The following is an 18,256-nucleotide window of genomic DNA, read 5'->3' as shown; positions in this document are numbered from 1 at the left end:
GAGCAGTAATCTTCTCAAGGTGGTCCACCGTACTTATAGTTTTAAGTTTCAATATTTTTATATTCACCATGGATCAAATGAGTGTGTCTACAGAGAGACATCTCAGGTCTATTCAACTCCATGAATACAAGTGTTACTCTGTGTCAGCTGAATGTGTAGATACGCAACAGTTTGCTAAAACATTCATCATAAACACTTTATGAAGTGATAATATGTCGGTGTTGTGTTTACAGCGTGCTGCGCTGCCCCCTAGTGGCCAAACAGGGCTGATGTCAGTCACATTGTTCCTGGATTATTATGTCAATGTTGTGTGGCCAAAATACAAGTAATAAATGTTTAATACAACCCCTCTGCATCTTCTACTGGTGTTAATGAGTAGTCGGTTCTCATAGGAAGTTCATGCTTCAGTACTCACAGCTAGGGATGTCACGATACCAGAAATTTAGTAGTCGATACCAATACCAGTGAAATTCCATAATTTTCGATTCTAATTCAATACCATGGTAAAAAAACAAAAACAAAACAATAAACCCTTTGCACTTGAACATACCGTCCTTTATTATGGTACCTCCTTGTGAGGAACTTAAACAGGTCATAATTCCCTCTCTATTATCTATTTTCGTTGACTGTGAAAACATCTCCTTCAAACAACTGGATTTATTCAAGTATTTGAACGCATCACGATCATGTTAGAATTTACCTTAGCCCAATACTCAAAACGTATCATAATGTAAATCAATAGCACCTCCCATTAGCGTTAGCCCCTTGCAGGACTGTGCTGTTTACCGACTGCTAACATTTTGTTAACTAGCTCGCGTCCTGCTGATTTCAATACCGATGTGTTGTTCACAATGTAGCGTTATCCGGGAAAAAATAGGGTGCGTCCCCTGGACATGTTGAAAGTGAGAGTTTACTGTGTCTCAAACATATTTTCTTCCGTCCCCGGGACAATGGGACGCCGTTAGTCCCGAGCTCAGATGGTACCAGCAGCCTACCGTAGAAAACAAGTACAGTCACATTTTTGCATCGACTTGGGACCAAAGTATCGGTTCTCGTGACGTCCCTACTCGCAACTAAAAGAGTACAGATGATGACAAAATAAATGTTGCCAAGTTTGAGGGAGCTGCTGCGTCATATGCCGCAATCTTGAAAAGGTGAGATTTTGAGATATCTGCCTCATGCTGCTATCTCACACATAAGCACTACATAGAAAAATATATATTGTTTTGTAATTTGGGTGAACTGATCCTTTAAAATGTTATATAGATTTTTGTGCATGTAAAAGGTCTGCAAAGTTACAAAGCCCAAAGTCCACGGCAACGGGAGTTACTCTCTCCCACAGAAACACTGCTCATGAACTGCCTGAGACGCCTTGTTTGAAGTCCTGCCTTATGTAATGTGGTGATGTCACAAAGTACCATATTTGCATAATAGCTGCCTAGCGGCTAGTTTGGTTCGGTTGACCAATCACAACAGTAGGCCAGCTGACCAATCAGAGCAGACTGAGATTTTTGGGTAGGTGGGTCAGAAACCAAACTTATAAGTATGCACCTGAAGATAAGCACAATAGGTCCTCTTTAATGATATTTTATACTGTAAGCTTAATTGATCTACAACATAGTCTCACTCTTCAGTAGAGAAGTGTATTGGGAATATTATATATGTGAATAGTCTTGTCAACTATTTATCTTTCGGAGGAGCACTGGAGTTCTCCAGCTGCCACTGGAGGAGTTATAACCACATTAGTCCGACTCTGACAAGGCACTTCTTTCAACACCAGCGCATAACCACCATTCATAACTCTCACTGATAGCCTTGAGCATTTAACAATTACTCTTTACTGCTAAACTCAAAACGTTAAGAGCATCTGCTGAACTGCTGAAAATGGATTTCCCCTTTCACATCGGGCCTTGGCACTCAATGATAGGAACGGGACATTTTATTTAGTGGAAATACAAGACCCACTTAGCGGCAGACAGCTTTTGGCAGGGAGAAGACAAGCGTTTACTGGCTCTGAGAAGATGGATGAGTAGGAATAAACCGGTGAGCAGTTCATATAGAGCACCGCGCCCCGTCGCCCTTAAACCACACCACACTAAAACACTCCCTGAATAAACTAGCTCTGATGAAATCCCATCACACTGACAGCTCCATTTATTTTCTTGACAGCGTGATGTACACACTGTTACCATCTTTTCTTCTGCTTTCTTTCTCTTCCCCGATGCCCATATAAGACGTATGGAAAGGTCTTGGTGTTCACGATTAACTCATTTTTATCCCTGAATTTGACTGTTATAACTAACATGTTTACATAAGCAGATGTCCACATTGTGGTTTTGTTGCTTCATCTTTTTGTAGAGTAGTCTAAACTCATGTCCCTACGGTTAAAAAAAGGCACTGCTGTGTCTTTGATCTGGTTCACTTGCTGCACACTTTAGTTTGACCTCGTTGCGACTGGTGGAGATGTTGCGCAGTGTGTAACAATAAGCTGGCTGTCAAACTACCAGAGGCCCAGGTGTTGTTTCGGCATCTAAAGACCCAAGAAACATGCCTTTGTTTGAGGTGGACTGAGATACGACAGCTGTTTTAGCAACATTTCAGCTCATTGTTTTGGTTTTCTAGGCCACAACTTTACTGTTTTGGTTGAGTCTCACCGCTCTCATCAACCCACTGGACACTAACTGTCCAGTCAACGTGTCCTCATACAACGGTTCGTATGATATCTTACGAAAAGTTATTCCTCATTTTCGTGCTTTTCCTACAGATGTCAACTTCCGCCAATCTTTTCAAAACAACTTGGTTAGGTTTAGGCAAGAAAACTACTTAGTTAGGTTTAGGAAAAGATTGTGTTTGGGGTTAAAATAACTACAGAAGTACCGAAGTTACGTGACAAAAAAATCAACATTGACTTCTGGTTTCAAACACTGCTCACCTGGGCGAAAGTCCGGTGTTTGTTTGACCCACCCATCCACTCCGATCTCCTCCCTACATAGTGTTTGTCGCGCTTTATACTTCCTGGTTCACGTTTACGTGGTTTAAATACACATTGATTTTGTGGGATATATACAGATTACTTTTCGTAGTTATAGCTACGAACAGTGTTTGAGAACAGCGTTGTCCTTCACCAAACCGCAGACTGACACAGTTGACGAATAGCTGGTGAACATAGTGGAGCATTTAGCAGCATAAAATCCAGATATCTCCCTCAAAGGATTTGGTGGAGACCAAAACGGAGATAAAAGAGTGTGTATTAAATTCTTTGGGTAGCACAGAAACATAGTCTTGCGATACCAGACAATCGGAGATTTCCACTTACCGAACGTCTGGGGATTTCTGAATGCAAAGTTGTTGCTAGAATGGCGGTGAGAACGGCCGCTAACAAACCTACCTAGTATTTAGAGACTAACTTGTGAGTCTATCAGAACAGGCTGTTCTCATACACCATTCGTAGCTATACCTACAAAAAGTAAGGCACTGTAATTTGTATATATCACAATTCATATGTATTCGTATCCAGGTAATCATGAACAAGTATAAACAGCAACAAACACCGCGTAGGGAGGAAGTCGGGGCGGATGTGTGGGTCAAAAAACTCCAGACTTTCACCCAGGCAACGTACGTATCCCGTGTGAAACCAAAAACGTTAATTTATTTTTTACGTAACTTATGTACTTAAGTTACGCCGCTTCTGTAGTTATATTAACCCAAACCACGATCTTTTCCTAAACCCAACTAAGTAGTTTTGTTGCCTAAACCTAACCAAGTTGCTTCCTGTGAAGACAAAAGTTTATTTTGAAAAGACTGTATGCACACACATGTTGCTGGACATTTGTAGGAAAATGCACAAAAAATGAGGAGAATCAAAGATATCATACGAACCGTTGTATGAGGATACATAGACCAGAAACACAACTCCAAGTAGATGCTCTATGTTTCTCTGTGTCTGCTAGATGTGTAACACATTCACCATTTCAATTTATACAGTTATCATATGTCAACAAGTTACGCTTCCCCCAAGAGGCCACACATCAATTAACACAGGTTAAAAGCAACACATAGCATCACATTATGACAAACGAGACCATCCATCCATCCATCCATCCATCCATCTTCAACCGCTTATCCGGGATCGGGTCGCGGGGGTAACAGCTCCAGCAGAGGACCCCAAACTTCCCTTTCCCGGGCCACATTAACCAGCTCTGACTGGGGGATCCCGAGGTGTTCCCAGGCCAGAGTAGAGATATAATCTCTCCACCTAGTCCTGGGTCTTCCCCGTGGTCTCCTCCCAGCTGGTCGTGCCTGGAACACCTCCCAAGGGAGGCGCCCAGGAGGCATCCGTGCTAGATGCCCGAACCACCTCAACTGGCTCCTTTCGACGCAAAGGAGCAAGGACTCTACTCCGAGTCCCTCACGGATGACTGAGCTTCTTACCCTATCTCTAAGGGAGACGCCAGCCACCCTCCTGAGGAAACCCATTTCGGCCGCTTGCACCCGCGACCTCGTTCTTTCGGTCATGACCCAACCCTCATGACCATAGGTGAGAGTAGGAACGAAGATTGACCGGTAGATCGAGAGCTTTGCCTTCCGGCTCAGCTCTCTTTTCGTCACAACGGTGCGGTAAAGCGAATGCAATACCGCCCCTGCTGCTCCGATTCTCCGACCAATCTCACGTTCCATCGTCCCCTCACTCGCGAACAAGACCCCGAGATACTTAAACTCCTTCACTTGGGGTAAGGACTCATTCCCTACCCGGAGTAGGCAATCCACCGGTTTCCTGCTGAGAACCATTTCTCAGCAGGAAACCGGTGGTGGACAAACGAGACCTCTAAACTATATTTATATCCACCTCCTGGGTTGCTTTGTGACATGAACTGAAGAAAGACGGCTTCGTGGAACAAAAATGAAAGGCTGCTGTTCTGTTTGTGTAAAAAAAAAAAAAAAAAAAGCCTAAGAGCCTTCAGAGTTTTGAGATAGAACATACTGTAACGGGTTAAATAGTGATGATGAAAAGCCTTTTCAACACAGCAATAGAGAAAAACAAACAAACCCACAGCAACAACCTCCACCAGAGACACAATGGGGATTTGGGGATTGTTCAAACCCACAAAAATGGATTTCTAATTCTAGCGTAGATCTAGAGAGATACCGAATATGTCAGGTTGAATTGAGGGTAAAATAACTAAATAAAATGATGCACAAGACAACCATCATTTTCCCATTTAATAGCACAGTGGAGCCATAACAATAAAAGTCTTTATAATAGTGCTTAAGAGGCCTCTTGATTACTGTAATTCAGTAAATAACATTTATTATTACATTTATTTCTACTTCTTGCCTCTGAGAAGTGAAACAGCGTCTGAAACGTTTCTGTTACTGCAGCTTCTCAGTGCCTGAGGCTCAGTATTTTAGATAGCGTTCGTCTAAAGTTGCATCCAATTAACAGCTCCTTCGTTGGTTGCGAGGATGAGTCATACCTGTCTCCAAATATAACCTCAGTTTTCATCACCGCACAGATTAACACACCTTCACACATGCACATTAACACACACCTTAATGTATAAGCTACCACGCTCCACCGGGGCTGCAGCTAACAATTACTTTCATTATCGGCTAATCTTTTGGTCAGATAAGAGTTAAAAATGCACATTAGAATTTTCCAGTCCAAAATGACATCTTCAAATGTTTTGTTTTGTCTGATTAACAGTCTAAAACCTATATATATATACTGTATATATTCAGTTTACTATCACACATGAAACCAATGAATGTTTTGCTAGAAATAAACGATTAATCAAAATTGTTCTTTTTTCCTTTCTTTCTTCTTCTTATCAATCAACTAATTAATTGTTTCTGCTTTTATCTTCTTCACACAGGAACGAACAATGAAGTACAGCTGTGTGGTTGAAATTTATATGTTTTTCCAATTTTTTGCCAATTTTGAGTGACATCATAATACAGCAAATATATACGCAAAATCACAATGTATCAAATCAACGTTCAAAATAACGACACGTGGTTTACTTTAATGCATTAAATCAAAGTTAAACACTATGATAAATCACTTAGAATTACAATTTACTTGGAATTATTCAAATTCAACGACAGATTTTTTGTATAAAGATAACAGGAGACAAGTCGATAAATATTAATTATTAGTTGTCACCCAGACTTGCAGCACTCATTCTGCGTCTGTAATGTAGTTTTGGTGTTATTGCTGCAGTCTTTTCTCCACTTTTTGTTCACACATTTACACACCGAGTTTAATCTTGATGCTCATTTTGACGGCACAGACGCTGCAGTTAGCGAGTGTGACAGAGATGAGCATGAGTGATGACAGTCTTTGTCTGTGTGTGTGTGTGTGTGTGTGTGTGTGTGTGTGTGTGTGTGTGTGTGAACATGATGTGTGTGCCAAAGAGTGAAAAAGAAATGCATGTGTGCAAAGTGAGAGATTAAGGCAGCATGTGTGTGTGTGTGTGTGTGTGTGTGTGTGTGTGAGAGAGAGAAAGCGGTGGTGATGATTAGGTCAGAGGATTCCTCGGAGCTGCAGATGGCTGGTAATGTCACGCAGCTCTGAATTCATTTCTCTTGACATCTTTGATTTCTCATCGTGACGCACACGGTGAGTTTTCTCCTCTTGATAGATTGTCCCCGAGGCTCAGCGGCACAATCCTGATCAAGACGGCATGCTAATAGAGAGAGCACGGACGCTGATGAGTTCATTCCTGAAACGCCACCGTACATAACCGTTTTGACTAAAAACAGATCATCGGCTTTGATATTCAGTATTTTTCTAAAGTACAGGCTGGTCCTCAAATAACAAATTATCTTCAGTCTGTTTTTTTTATTAATTGAATGGGTGTCTGAATGGGAGTTTTCTTTCCAGATTAATTGTGGATTTGCATTTTAGAAAAGTCTTCACATAGTTTCTTATAGGGATGCACCGATACCGATACCAGTATCGGGTATCGGCTCAGATACTGTGCTCATGTACTCGTACTCGCAAAACGTCTCCGATACAACGGCACCGATACCACTTTACAGCAGCGTGACGTTAACCTCTCGTCACCATCTTTCGGGTCCTCACGCTCCACCTCCCCGATGGTGCAGGCGAGACGGGCCGGTGGTGCGTCCAACCCCGCTGGGCCGGATTCCACCTCAGTTGGCATGCGCCGGCCCTCACTGTCATTGAGCCACTCGTGCGTGCGTTAGACTCCTTGGTCCGTGTTCCAAGACAGGTCGGGTGGGTTGCCGACATCGCCAAAGACCCCTGGCACCTTTTACGTGGGCCGCGGCACAACGCGGTTGGGGCACACTGAGGACAGTCCGCCCCGGTCGACAGTCGCACCGGGAGCAGGGAGCCCCGTCATGGTGCGGTGAGGTCCAGGCGGGGAGCGCTGTTAAGCTGCGGCCGCGAGCCACCATTGCCCCGAGCCTTTCCGAGACGACCTAGAGCCGGTCGCGGCGCACCGCCTCATATGCGGAACTCCCCAGCCTGCCGTGTGTCGTTCACACCCTCCAGCTGGCTGTTAACGAGGGTCTTTTGGCACAGAGAAGTACTCGTATCGGTACTCGGTATTGGCGAATACCCAGATGTAAGTACTTGTACTCGGTCTGAAAAAAAGTGGCATCGGTGCATCCCTAGTTTCTTAGCAAGAAACCAAACACCGCAATCATCCTGGTGAAAGATGATGACGTGGCCGGCGTTTTTTCTGACGTCACTAAAAGTAAAACTCCAGCACTACGGCTACGCCACAACATCAATATGACTCATGCCATAACCGCCTTACAGTAGTGCCGTCTAACCACTGGCTTTAAGTACAGTTTCATGGGCTTCTTTTTTTTTTGCCAAGTTAATTAGAGACATTTATTCTTCACGGTCACCACTGGAGGAAAAGTGAAAACATGTCCATCTATATAATTCTTCCTCACAGCCCACTGAGAAGCACAATAAACACCCCTGAAGCACACAGTAATAAAATATTTGTCTTCATGCCCAAACCACCGGATGGCCACTGATATCTCCGTTGGAGAGTCTTTTCTGCTCCCTTGAGTGCATCAGGAGCGTTGCATTCTGGGTCGGCTCAGCAGAGCCCACGCGTTTGCTCTGTTTGAAGATTTCCCCCCACAAAACACCTACGCTCATAATGAAGCACGCTCAGACCACAGGAGGAGATTACATTCAGCCGTATGTTCTTTTCAAATCAGTTTGATAAAGTGGAAAAAGTGAAACGAGACAGGATTATACAGGATAGGATAGTGGTTTTCAAAAGGTCTTATCAAATGGGGGTCTGTGGTCTAATTTGTGTCAGTTCAGGTAGTCCTTGACGTGAAAAAGTTTGGGAACCTCTGGGATAGGAGATTAACTCCTACAGTTAATGACACATCATTACTGTAGACTCTTAGTCTTGTTAAAGGGAGAAGTTTCAAGAGAAAACCCAGGAATAATGTCTATTGGGAAGTGTCTTGTCTTGTCTTCCTGCATTAAAAGTGAAATTAATTAATCAGAATATTGATGTATTAAATGTGGAAGGAATTGCTGTACAGTAATTATTATTTATCAGGGCTGTCTATCGAAATATTTAATCGCATGATTGTCCATAGTTAGTTGTGATGAATCACACATTTCCTATCTGTTCAAAATGTATCATCAATTTGGGAGTGGGCAAATAAGCTGCTTTATGCAAATGTATGTATATATTTATTATTGGAAATTAAGTAACAACACTAAACAATGACAGATATTGTCCAGAAACCCTCACAGGTACTGCATTTAGCATAAATAATATGCTCAAATCATAACATGGCAAACTGCAGCCCAACAGGCAACAACAGCTGTCAGTGTGTCAGTGTGCTGACTTGACTATGACTTGCCCCAAACTGCATGTGATTATCATAAAGTGGGCATGTCTGTAAAGGGGAGACTCGTGGGTACCCATAGAACCCATTTACATTCACATATCTTGAGGTCAGAGGTCAAGGGACCTGTTTGAAAATGGCCATGACAGTTTTTCCTCGCCAAAATTTAGCGCAAGTTTGGAGCGTTATTTAACCTCCTCTGTGACAAGCTAGTATGACATGGTTGGTACCGATGGATTCATCAGGTTGTTTCTAGTTTCATATGATGCCAGTATCGTCACTCGCACAACCTAGAAACTGCAAGTTGTGTTAATGCATTAAAGACATTAGTGGCGTTGAAACGAATTTGCAAGAATTTGTATGCAAAAAAAATATTTAAATTCTGAAAAAAATATTTTTGCACCTTGCGGGTCAGAGGAGTCAAAGGTTACTTTGACACTAATCAAAGTAATATAATCTCTTTGTGTGAGCTGGTTTAGAAAGGCCTCCCATCACTGGTAACGCCATTGGAATGCCCTCTACAAGCAGGGGGAGGTGGAAAATTTACTATTCTTCTAAACCACAAACACAAACTGGCTTTTACTCATCCTCCTGACCCAAGGCCTCTTGTGGTAATTCTGAATTTCACTCATAAACCAGCATTTCTCATCCGTCCTCATCCGTCATCTTTCAGCCGGTCTGAGCTTCAGGGAGTTCTCCTGAGGCCGTGTGAAGGATCAATTATTCATGTCTTGTTTTCCGGCCACAAGGACAGAAGTGCCCGAGTGGTCTCGCCCCCCAGCAGTGATGAATGGGTGCGATAAAGTAAACTCTTCTCACAGCAGCCTCGGCCCAGCTCCCGCTCATCCACACCAACCACAGTGTGCCATCTGCACAGAGTCACACAGGAAGTGACAGCTTTACTCAGCTGCACCATGTTCCTGCATGGCTGCAGGCCCATCCAGGCTGAGGAGATAACAGCAGCCTGAGAGGAGGGTGTGATGGTTGGTTGTTAGGCTCACTGGGTCGTAGCTCCTCCCCGGCTGAACTGTCCCCTTTGGGAGAATCTGCAGCCTAACATGACTCACGTCATTGTTCCCCTGCTCGGGCTCTGAGCGTGCACCGTCACCCTGGTGGCACCAAGGCGGCTAGCAACACCGTGTCAAGCACAGTGACGTCAGCGCTCTGCATCCATTTTGGCTTTGCTCGCTGCAAAATGGACTGAAGAGGAGTCAGACTGAGGGTAGCTGAGAGGTGCAGCTCCAAACCGGCAGCACGGCACATACAAACTGTTGTGAACAATACAGCTGTGTGAGTTTCTCACAGCACGTACCTTCAGCTCACATTAGTGTCACTTCATAATGTTTAGTTCATTAGCATTCACCACTTGTGTCTCTACAAGTTAATGATGCTGTGAGCGGCAGTCAAAATGTCTTTCTTCAACTGAGGGTGTGTTTGTTAGAAATAAGGGCTGTTAAAGTTAACCCGATAATAACGCGTTAACACAAATTTGTTTTAATGCCACTAATTTCTTTAACGCATTAACACAACTACCAATTTTTAAATTGTAGGGGGCTCAGTTTTAAAGCTCGAGTGAAGATACTGGCATCATATGAAACTAGAAAACCTGATGAATCCATCCAATCCACGCTCCAAATTTACGCTACATTTTGGCGAGGAAAAACTGGCATGGCCATTTTCAAAGGGGTCCCTTGACCTCTGACCTCCAGATATGTGAATGTAAATGGGTTCTATGGGTACCCACGAGTCTCCCCTTTACAGACATGCCCACTTTATGATAATCACATGCAGTTTGGGGCAAGTCATAGTCAAGTCAGCACACTGACACACTGACAGCTGTTGTTGGGCTGCAGTTTGCCCTGTTAGGATTTGAGCATATTGTTTTATACTAAATGCAGTACCTGTGAGGGTTTCTGGACAATATCTGTCATTGTTTTGTGTTGTTAATTGATTTCCAATAATAAATATATACATACATTTATTAATGGTGCCAGAAAAACAGCCGTGTTTTCAGCTTTGTGAAGATGCATTTTCCAGCTGATCCAAGAGAAAATACATTATTTAGCTTAAACATTTAATCACTTAGTTTATCACAAACATTCAAAATCATATTGTATCTGGAGTTACATGGTTTTCACTGGACAGGAAGGGTACAGTATGAAACAATTGTAATCTGAAAAGTAACTAAAGCTATCAGATTAATGTAGTATCTCAAAGTTGTACTAAAGTCCAGTAACGTGAGTAAATTTCTTAGTTACATTGCACCACTTCAAATTACAAATATGAAGGTAACTGAATAGAAAACGATGAAAATGTGACAAATTAATAGTGAAAATAAGAAAAAGATGGGATGCTAAAATCAGATCAAACACGCTCTTATATTATTGAATTATACTGCGAGACAACACCACTACTTCTGAGGAGAAGGTGAATCCTTCCTAGACATCAAACAATATGTAGGCCAAACTCTCTCTGCAGATATCACCTCCGCTGCAGCTCCTCTCTCTCACTGAACACGAAGTGGGATGTGTTTTTTTACGGTTGTTTGAGTTACATTGTTGCCACAACAAGCTTTGCTCTTGCTTCCCTTTGCATCAGATCTATTTGTGATTCTGCTGGAGCTGCGGCGTGTGTCAGTTCAAACTACCGAACACTAAAGTAGTGGAGGAGAGAAGAGACGCTGCTTCAGGGTGTAACATTTCTATTAGTAGAGATGGAATATAATATTCATAACTATGTTTTCATTTAATCACCTGAACTAAGAATCGTTGTGTTCTGAATGAGCCTTTCATATCGACATAGGGAGCGGGTCCTCTTCACGGAGTCCACCATGTTGCAACGCCATGTTTCTACTGTAGCCCAGAACGGACAAACCAAACACTGACTCTAGAGAGAGACATTAGCGTTTTTATGTCACCTGAAGGTCACCGTAGTTCTCCGACACGTTTGTGAAACTGTGATAACGTGAGCCGCAGAGTGCAAAATTGTGGTATCGCCAGCCGCAGTCTGACTTCCGTTGCTCCTAAAGTAGTGTTGTTATGGTGAGGATGGTCTCTGAGAGAGGTGAATGGCGTTACCACGGTTTTGCACTCAGAGGCTCACGTTACCTCAATCTTGGAAAGGGAGGAGTGAGCGAAGGGGTAATCAGTCGGTTGCAATCTGCAACCACACAACTAGACGCGGCCAAATCCTACACACTGTACCTTTAATAATCCGCTAGAAGGTTGCTTGAGAGGAATATTTGTGATTAGGTACAAATTACAGAGAAATTAGAGACAGAGCACATATTAAAGGAATAGTGCGACATTTTTCGTATTATGCTTATTTGCTTTCTTGCCATGTGTTCTGTGTTGAGTATGGATCTAGATCCAGGATGCAATTATCTTAGCCTAGCATAAAGACTGGGATGTAGACACAGCTGGAGAGTTGTATCAATCTTCTCATATAACTCTCAGCAAGAAAGTGAATAAGTATATTTACCAAAAATATTAAACTATTTCTTTAAGTACCTAATATTATATGAATAGCTGATAGAGATCCATTTAAACTCAAGTTAATAATTAATTTCTTTGGAAACCTTACTCTCCATATTTGTCTTATTGAACACTTTCCCTTAATTTACAACTAAAGATTGAACAGAAAGATTTACATTTCTGTCTGTTCAGCTAATTATCTAAATTATTTTGGTAAAAGAAGGTCCTGCTACCAATCAGTTGGAATTAATCAGAGGTGTACCAGTTGAACACAAGTCTCTATTTGCCCAATTAGCACCAAATGACATAGCCTTTACCAGAAACCTTCCAAGGAAATCATAGTTACATATAAGCTCCTTTCTATGAAATGAATCTATTAGGAAAAATTGGGGACTTTTAAAATATATATTTATAATCCCTGATGTTATGATGAATTTGAAACATAACTACTGTAGAAACATAAATAGAAAATCAAGCAAAAAGACAGGGCCAATGAACCATATGCATTTGTTTAAAAGCCGAGGACACCTCGTCTGAAACGAATGCACTGTCAGTCGTTAATGGAGAGTTATGTGCTTGACACTAATCGCTGCTTCGACCGACCCATCTGGAGACGAAGGAGAAGCCCATCGATTACCTCTCAGCCTCACGGTAAATCTTTCAGCGGCGTTTCAGCGGCAGCATCACGAGCCAAAAACTGATCTGTCTGGATAAAACCATGCAGCACAAATGAACCAGCGTTTCCTTGAAGCACTGGTCTAAATGTTGAAACAGCTGTGCTAATTGCTGATCTTAACAACACCTGGATGGGGGTAGTCGAGGAGGATATCTGTGCTCTACTGCACCGCAACCTGTGGGGTTTTTATGCTAATATATCCGGCTCCACCGCTCCCAGCTGCAGGGAGAGGCGAGTTGTAACTCGTGACAGGGCTAATCTCTGCGGACGGACCGGAGCACGGCCCAATCAGCAGGGGTAGCGGGCAGAAAATGAGAACACCAAACAGAGCAGCTCCCTTAGCTCCTCCTGGTTTCAACAGTGTTAAACTGTGTGAACAACGTCGACCTCACCTGCAACACTGAGAAGTCAAGTCACTCTGCTTCTGTTGTGTTGAGTGATGCCTCGGGGCATAGAAAACTCTTAATCAAACAAATTCAACATGCTGTTAACTCTTTTCAATCATTAGCCACAAACTGTAGAACAGCATGGACACACTGTCAGTGGCATCACTCACTATGATGACAAGTATATGCCATTATTATTTCCCACAGTTCAATGTGACGTAGTTAGACAGCTTGTTATATTCTACCAACAGTCCACAACCCAAGGATGTTCCCTTTACTATCATATATGATAGGGCTGTGCAATTGATCAAATTTCAATTTCAATTATGAAAAGAAGATAATCAATGTAAAATGATTATAGTACCGCATTCTGTTTCACTGCCCCTCGCTGGCGTATTTTCTCCGTGGTGGTGTGTTTATGATTGAATTGTTCACTATAGAGCACAGTTCTTCATAGATCTAGCCTCTCAATTTTGTTCTCAAAGTGCACCAGATTGATGCATTTAACTTTCAAATATAGATACTAGGGCTGTAAAAGTTAACACGATATTAACACGTTAACGCAAATTTGTTTTAACGCCACTAATTTCTTTAACGCATTAACGTAACTTTCAATTTTTAAGGTTGTAGCAGCTCATTTTTAAAGCAAAGGTGTCCCTTAACCTCTGACCTCCAGATATGTGAATGTAAATGGGTTCTTTGGGTACCCACGAGTCTCCCCTTTACAGACATGCCCACTTTATGATAATCACATGCAGTTTGGGGCAAGTCATAGTCAAGTCAGCACACTGACACACTGACAGCTGTTGTTGGGCTGCTGTTTGCCATGTTATGATTTGAACGTATTTTTTATGCTAAATGCAGTACCTGTGAGGGTTTCTGGGCAATATCTGTCATTGTTTTGTGTTATTAAGTGATTTCCAGTAATACATATATACATACGTTGATAAGAGTATTAAATACTTGACAAATCTCCCCTTTTAGGTACATTTTAAACAGATAAAAAATGTGTGATTAATTTGCGATTAAAAACTGGGGACACTCATGCGATTAATCACGATTAAATATTTTAATCGATTGACAGCCCTAATAGATATATTTTCTTTCTATATGCACAATGTTACCAAAGTCAATGAGTAATCATGTTAAATAATCGGGATCTCAATATTTTGGCCATAGCTGAGCAGCCCTATTATATGAGAAAGAAAACCAAAGTGGAACCAGCATTTCTGTTTGAAAATGACAAACGATTGATAAAATTCTCAAAATATTTGCTGGTTATTTTTCTGCTAATCACTTAATAATCAACTTATTGTTGCAGCTCTAAAAGGGAAGTTGTGAAGCTTGGATTTGTGTTTACCAGTGCAGCAATCTTTATCAGTTACTGCACCACTGCAACGTTGGAGCAAACATCTCTAACAATAGTCACAGCCTCTTTCGCTGAAAGTTAAGGGGCAGCTTATAGGATTCATATTGAAAACTTCTAGGCAATGATTTGCGATATTAACAAGGTCTAGGGTTCATATCCCACGGCCTGCTTGGGCCTTTCTACGTGGGTATGTTCTCCTCCTGCACCCAACCTGCATGTCCAACAGCTCCAGCTCAGCACGACAATGTACAAGTGCAGAAAATGGATTGAAGGATGGTTTGCATAAACCAACACTGAATTTACCACGACACAAAAGCAGAAAATGGCATCTTCCTGGAGAATGGATGGTTGCATCAGAAGTCTATAATCAAGATCCAGTCACAATCAAAAAAAGAAAAACAAAACTGTCATCAGGATGCGTTTGATTGCGGTGAACTCCTTTAAAAAGGGACTGTTTGTAACATTTTACAAATGGTTTCCCATGCGCGCTCGCATATGTGCGCTCGCGTGTGGCCGGAGTCTCTGCTCCTCTGCCTGCTTTCCTTCACTCACACACCGCACGCATTCTCGCTGTCTCGCTCCACCTCCACACGTGCATGCGCGCACACTCCACACTGTAGAACAGTTAGTTTAGCTCTGAGAATATCTAGTAAATGTACAGTGGTCCTTTGTGCAGAAATAACTGCTGCAGCTCCTCCAGACCAACAGAGGTTTCCCGTGTTTTGTGAAGTGACGGGGCTCCGCAGCGAGAAACGTTATCGTCTCCGACCGGGTGCCGGTGTCGCCCCTGTTCGCTCCGGCCACGGTCGGGAGGCTGAGGCAGGAAAAGCCAACACTAGGATCAGCATTGATTCATGGAGAGACCTCCGTCTGGTCAGCTAACATTACTGCCAAGCAGCTGAAATATAGAGTGATATTGTGCTTTTAGCTGACGTGTGTCGTCTCACTGTTTTGAGCGTTGCTCGTTCATGTCTATGTAGAGCGAGCACAAGCGCGAGCCCGACGCTGACTTTCGTTGACTTAACGACCACAGTTGTCGCTGTTAGCAAGCATTTCTGATTCTTACAAACAGTCCCTTTAAAGAGGAGCTGTTATACTGAAGGTAAAGATGTAACCAGTGCTCTTGTTGCAGCCTGATACTAGTGGCTAATTGAGAGGCTGACAGCGTGTCAGGCTTTGAATCACAAACCATAAATCATCTATTTTATTTTTTTTAAAGAGAAGAGGACTGAGTCCTGCAGGTCTGCTGCTCCCCTCACTGCCACCCCTCATGTGGGTTGATGCATAAATAGCTCAGACAAGCCTGAGCTGCCATCATGGCTGCCACACAGGGACAAGACATCAGCCATGCCAATTTGTAAAACGCATCACCATCTAAAACACAGAATAGACATAGAATAAATCCATCAACAGCTTCTTCCTCTCTTCCTCCTCATTCCTCTTTCAAACAATCAGAATCAGAATGGTGTTTATTGCCAGGTGTAAGAGATATACACTCGGAATTTGCTTTGGTTTTGTTGGTGCAAGTTAAACAGTATAATAACCAAAGAATAGATAAAAACGTTAGAATAAAATAAGAATAAAAAATTTAATTTTCTACCAATACAAAATAAGCTATAAACAACAAGAGTCCCATTATCAAAACGACGTCCCTCTCTGGGCAAAGTCGTTTCAGCACCACTGACATACATAAACCACCGCAAAGCAAAATAGCATGCACAGAGCAAAAAAATATTGCTCATCATGTTTTTCCTCCATCACATTCTCCCTGCTGGGTTTCTACAAGGTCATGTTGGCGCACGACGCAGGAGAGGTTCACCCAGCTTCACATGCACTTTCCCCAAAGCTTTACCTCATATTGTACTAATGAAATGGAACAGACGCATCAGCAGGACAACTTTTCTTTATAATCTAACAGTGTAGAGATGTTTGACTGTGCGATGAAGAGAGGAGGCGATGGAGAGGTGGCCAAGGGCATCGGTGCCAAAACCACCGACAATTAGACAAAACTGGATCGATGATGGGAAGCTGGACATAATGTGCCTTTTAATGGCATTAAAACAACCTCCTACCCTTCCTCCTCCTCCTCCTCTTCCTCAGTCGACCCTCAGCGCTGCATGGATGGATGATGATGATGATAATCGCTCTTTACGCACAAGACCTCCCAGCAAGAGCAAGAACAAGAACCAAGGGCGCGTTTCGCAAAAAAAAACCTTCTAATCTCGGTCTGAATGCAACATTTCAAAACGAACATTTTGCATTTTCTCATCCATGAATCGATTTATTCCTTGCTTGCCTTGCAGGTGCACGTTTAGGGGTCATCGCATGGCCTTTAAACTCCTTATTATAGTGAGAAATAAATGTCGAGTTGTTGCAGAAACACATGCAAATGATCCGGTTGTCCTGCACCTGCATGCACGACGGGGAAATAGGGGAATTAACGCGTTTAAAGGAGGATTAAATGCACATTGCAAAGGAGGATTATTCGTTTTCTTACCTTGTTGGTGGGAAGGTCAGAGCGTTTTTTAGGGTGATTCGCTTTTTTTTTTTTCGTGCAGGGAGTCACCAAGAGTACCTGAAGCAAGAAGGTCCTGTGTGTCCCTGTGATGAGCACTGACGTAGCAGCAGAGCTCTGCAGCCTCCTCCCACCTCCTCCCACTTCACTTACTACACAACATCCCTCTTGGATGGAGACACCGCCCCCTCCTCCTCCTCCTCCTCCTCCTCCAGCGGACACCATCCTCTCAGAAACAAGAGGGGGGTTTGCTGGTTTTGCATGAAACCTTAAACAAAATATATTTTTTCTCCTGAGTGATTCAATCACAGGTGAATCTGAATATCACAAGGTCAAACTGTATGTGGGAGTCACAGAACCAGCCAGGTATAAGGAATAAAACGCGCTCTCCTCGCTCATGCTCAGTGTTTCTCTATCTGTCAGTTATAGACTTGTCATTGGCTCCATATGCACCAAATGGAGGGTGCAATGAACTGTGCAAGACGAGCCTCTCCCTGCACGTGCTTGGACGCGTGCCTATAATTGGCCATGTTTAAAATCACAAGGATGCCCCCCCCAGTGGAAAACCACTAAAATCCTTTTTATTTTCTACGTATCTACGTAACACAAATAGCAGAATTTACAGTGATACTGAAACCAGGAGATACTAATAACACATGAGCCTATAGGTCAGCAATAAAGAGAATAACTACACAATCAAAACTTGAAATTACATCAGTGAAGCAGCTAAAACGGCTCAAACTGTGTGCCGTTGTGGTGTTCCTTCTAACACATTTGTTTTATTTGTATTTTTAGATTATTAATATTAGGCATGCACTGATACTGGATCAGATATCGGGCCGATACTGACTCAAATAGCTGGATCGGATATCGGTGACAACGGGCCCGATCTATTCAATTCAGTTCTATGTTTATAAACTATACACATTATATACTGGAATTTTAATTCCTGTTTAAATTTTAACCAATTTGAAGCTGCAT

The 18,256-nt window shown here is 42.5% G+C and overlaps 1 protein-coding gene across 3 annotated transcripts in view; it reads right to left on the bottom strand.

Annotated features, from left to right (window-relative positions):
• sv2a (synaptic vesicle glycoprotein 2A) overlaps window positions 1–18,256 on the bottom strand; it is a 69,899-nt gene that overhangs the window by 48,784 nt on the left and 2,859 nt on the right. The window contains exon 1 of one of the 3 annotated variants that reach the window (XM_074652713.1): window positions 17,258–17,435. The exons of 1 other annotated variant lie outside the window; for it this stretch is intronic. The gene's annotated coding sequence lies outside the window, so the exon portion shown is untranslated. Of the gene's footprint in view, window positions 1–16,832; window positions 17,178–17,257; window positions 17,436–18,256 lie in introns of those variants that run through there. One more of the 3 variants, XM_074652715.1, reaches the window with a different exon arrangement.

Source organism: Sebastes fasciatus, chromosome 12 (assembly GCF_043250625.1).
Source record: "Sebastes fasciatus isolate fSebFas1 chromosome 12, fSebFas1.pri, whole genome shotgun sequence".
NCBI lineage: Eukaryota > Metazoa > Chordata > Actinopteri > Perciformes > Sebastidae > Sebastes > Sebastes fasciatus.
Note: the sequence above shows the minus strand (reverse complement) of the source record. Positions and strands in the feature narration are given on the sequence as shown.